The sequence below is a fragment of the Palaemon carinicauda genome, chromosome 28 (genome assembly GCF_036898095.1).
Source record: "Palaemon carinicauda isolate YSFRI2023 chromosome 28, ASM3689809v2, whole genome shotgun sequence".
In the NCBI taxonomy this organism is placed as follows: Eukaryota; Metazoa; Arthropoda; class Malacostraca; order Decapoda; family Palaemonidae; genus Palaemon; species Palaemon carinicauda.
The window spans coordinates 63699754-63704389 of NC_090752.1; the positions used below are offsets into that span (position 1 = coordinate 63699754).

At 38.3% G+C, this 4636-nt stretch overlaps 1 pseudogene; it reads right to left on the reverse strand.

Moving 5' to 3' along the window:
• LOC137621861 (uncharacterized) overlaps window positions 1–4636 on the reverse strand; it is a 25189-nt pseudogene that overhangs the window by 762 nt on the left and 19791 nt on the right.

Consider the following 4636-nt stretch of genomic DNA (forward strand, 5'->3'; position numbering starts at 1 on the left):
GCTCCCCGTCACTAAACTTACAACATATTTTTTATTGACATTTTAATTGTTTATTTTTTATATAAAAGATACAGATCCAGAACACCAAAATAAGATATACACGAGTGTCTTTTATCCCACGCGAGACAAACGAACTCTAGACAGCGCTCTCGCTAGGCCGCCTGACCAATGGCGTCCTCAGGCTAAGTCTAATGTCCCGAAAGGCCGGGGGCGAGCCTCCTAAAGACGTATTCGTGCTAGATATGGACCTAGCGGAGGCGTAGCCGTCCCTCCGGTGGGGCAGAGTGGCGTAGATGCTGTGGCTAGTGGTTGTGGTGGTCCCGCCGCCCCTTCTGTAGTCTATACTCGTGTACAGGTTGGGGTTGCTGGTGTGGTAGTTTTGGAAGCCGAAGCTGCTGCTACTGCTGCTGCGCCTGTGCAGCAGGGGCGGGTAGTTCCCGACGGGGTCGTTCGTGTGGCTGTTGGTGGTCGTGGAGGCAGTGGAAAGGTTATTGCTGCTGTTGCGCAGGCCGGTGCTGCTGCTCCTCGTGTGGTCTATGGAAGCGTAGATGCTGCAGGGATCGCCCGAGCCGGAGGGAGGGTAGTTGCCTTGGTCCTCTTGGGGTAAAGCTAGCTCCACGTACGTGACCTCGGAGTCATCCATTGACGAGCTGTGCTGTTGGGGGATAGACGTGATAATTAGGAGACAGGTTTGTGTTACATGGTATGAGTAGGGGCATGGCTTTAAACAGGGAAAGGAGGGTTGGGTGTATATTAGGTTTATAGCGGTCCTTTTTAACAAAGTGAATCATCTGTCATTAAGAAATAAACGAACAAATCTTTTAAGCAAGTGCTGTTGGGGGTTAGACGTGATAATTAGGAGACCAGTTTGTGTTTCATGATATGAGTAGGGGCATGGAATTAAACGGGGAAAGGAGGGTTGCCTGTCTTTTACGCGTATAGCTGTCCTTTTTAACCGAGTGAACCGTCTGTCATTAAGAAATGAAAAAAAAGTGCTGTTGGGAGTTAGACGTGATAAATTAGGAGACAGGTTTGTGTTTCATGGTATGAGTATGGTTATGGGACATGGACTGAAACAAGGATAGGAGGATTGGCTGTCTTTTATGTGTATAGCAGTCCTTTCTAACCGAGTGAATAGGCTGTCATATATAAGAAATGAAACGAAAACATTTTTAATCAAGTGCTGTTGGGGCTTTTTATATAACAGTTAATCTCTGCAAGTTTCATTAATCAAAGTTTCACGAGCTAAAGCACACACACACACACACCCACCCACACACAAACAGGGGCGAAAACATAACCTCCTTCCAACTTCGTTGGCGGAGATAAAAGGTAAAATATAATATATTATTTCATAGAATGTATCTATAATTGTCTAAAAAAAAAAAAAAAAAAAAAAAAAAAAAAACTAAGTTCAGGTCGTACCTGCAATGGTAGCGCGCGTGCGCCCTGCGACACTGGAAGGCTGAGCTGAACTGATGGGAATTATCTGGGGCTGTTCGATCCACAGCTTCATATTGGGTGTAGGACATAGAGTTATCTGAAAAGATGTTAACAATATATATAACAACAACGGTGTGGCAATAATAATAATAATAATAATAATAATAATAATAATGTTTACGTTTTTTTTTTCAAATAACAATGCGATTTCTTCTTTGTCGAAACCATTCTAAGAGAAAGAAATTTGAGCTGATAAATATCATAATATATTTTGAGCCCAACCTCATGTGATATTTCATGCATTCTGGTAAGCAAGCTTTTCAAGTCCAGGGGTGTCCTGCTAATAAGGACAGCGTCATCAGCATACTCTAGGTCAGCTAATTTTTTGTTACCAATCCAGTCCAATCCTTCTCCACCATCCCAACTGTTTTATGCATTACAAAATCCACGAGAAGGATAAACAACCTAGGTGACAACACATTCCCTTGGAGTACTCCACTGTTCACTAGAAATTCATTTGATAGGACTCACTAACACAGACATAAGGGGGATCTTACGAGGAATTTAAACTCTATAATGAGATGATATATTTATGCTAAGGATATGAAAAAATAGAGGTGTTGGCCATGATAATATTAGTTATAATATCAAGGATAATAATGATTATAATAACCTAAATTTTATTTTAGATTAACAATGTGATTACTCTTTGCCGAAACCATTACGAATTTCTAAGAGAAAAAAAAAAGAACTTGTGCTGATGGCTATACAGTTGTATTTCAATGTATAGGCTACATTTACTACACTCTTTATAATGAGGACAAATAAACTTCTGTTAGGGCTATCAAAAAACAAAAGAAAAAACAAATAATGATTGTAATAATAACATTATTTTTATTCTACATTAACAATGAGATTTCTTCTTTGCCGAAACCATTACGAATTTCTAAGAGAAAAAAAACATGCGCTGCTTAATATAAAATTATATTTATATTATATATATAAAATCATATACTTATAATGAGAAATCCATTTACGGTAAGTCTAATAAAAAAGAAAGAAAAAAATAATATAAAATCCAGAGGAGAACCATTACCATTTTTATGAGGGATCAAATCCGGGTCGTTCTCCTCAACATCTCCCGAACTGGACCTTTCCAGGACCCTCTGCCTCAGGGACCCGAGTTCAAGGGCTTGCTTTCCATGTCGCCCTTGAGACTGTCCCTGGACGATCCAGCCCCTTCTCCCGACGGGAGCTTCTGAATTTCATGACGACCATCGTGATGATGACGACGAGGAATATGACGACCACCAGGCCCACGAGAATGGCCAACACAGGAGTAAATTCAAATAATGCTGGGGGGCCTGGAGTGGTTATGGAATAGACTGCATGACGGGAAGTCGGGTGAGAGAGTCATCTTGGCGTAGAAAAAAGTCAGGCATCTCTCTCTCTCTCTCTCTCTCTCTCCTCTCTCTCTCTCTCTCTCTCTCTCTCTCTCTCTCTCTCTCTCTTATTCGCATTTATACAATAACAAGAGGGTTGATATATTCCCTTTATTTGTATATGTTTGTTTATGTATGTATGGATGTGGGTATGTGTGTGTGTATGTGTGTATATATATATATATATATATATACATATATATATATATATATATATATACACCGTGTATATGTATATGCATATGTATGTATGTGTATATATATATACATATATATATATATATATATAGCCTGAACATATATACATTATACACACATATACATATATATATGTATATATATACATACATATATATATATATATATATATAACATATTTATACGCATATACTGTATATAGCCTGACCATATATATAGTATACACACATATATGCATTTATATACACACGTATTCATATATATACGCATATATATATAGCCTGAACATATATATATATACACACATAGGCATATATATAATATATATATATATGGTATAAAAAACGAAATTATATATACAAAATTTGCATCCAAATGTTAAATAATATGCCAATTGGAAAACAATTCCATCAAATTATACAGGATCATATTATCGTATTATAGCTTGATGTAATACTATAGTATTGTTGAAGAATCCTATCCATAATAATTTCAATTTTGATTTGGCCAATTTAATTACGCTATTCGAGTCTATATCTTCATTTTTCAATTCAGAAAGATAGAAAAGATACTTCCTCTCTCTCTCTCTCTCTCTCTCTCTCCTCTCTCTCTCTCTCTCTCTCTCTCAAACAAACAAACAAATCAACATTTGGACAATATTACTGAGCATTATATTGAATGTTTAGTATTTAATGCAAATGGAATAAAGTAATGCCAATTACAAAATAAATTTCATAAATTATCATTTTCCTTAAATTTAAGATATAACAAAACCTTAAAACCTTTTATCCAAATAATTTCTCCATTAAATACAATATATAACAAAACATTATACCCAAATAACTATATTAAATTACAGTATATCTCCAAAAAAAATGTCAAAATTTCAATATCAACTCACCTGTTCTCTTCTCGGCTACTTTTAAAGTAAAAGTCTCCAACTTCGCCGGGTCGCTCCTGCCCTTGGCATTGGCCGCATAGGTCACCATGATGAAGGCTATGCCCGGTCTGAGTGACGTCAGGAGGAAGAAGGGCTCCGCCGAGGAGAGGTTGGTGTGCAGGGCGCCAGTGGTGGAGTCGTAGACCTAAAGGGAGAAATATATTTTATTCATTTAATGATTAAACGGTTTAAAGGCCACTCATGAATGACAGAGACGAAGGACAGTGATAATGCCATCGAGACTGACCATACATACATATGATCAACACCCAAGCTAGGACAAGGGAAGACCAGGCAATGGCTGCTAATGACTCAGCAGGTTGACTTATAAGGCTCCCCCAAACCACCTATCTTTAGTTCACAAGGATGGCGAAGTGTCATACACAAAGGTTGCTCATGAATGGCAGGGAAAAGGGACAGTGACAATACTCTAGAGACTGACCATACATACATATGATCAGCATCCCAGCTAGAACCAGGGAGGGCCAGGCAATAGCTGCTGATTTGAGGTTTTCTGGCATCCTCAAATCAATCAATTAACAGCAGTCATTGCCTGGCCGTCCCTGGTCCTAGCTTGGATGCTGATGACTCAGCAGGTTGACTTATAAGGCTC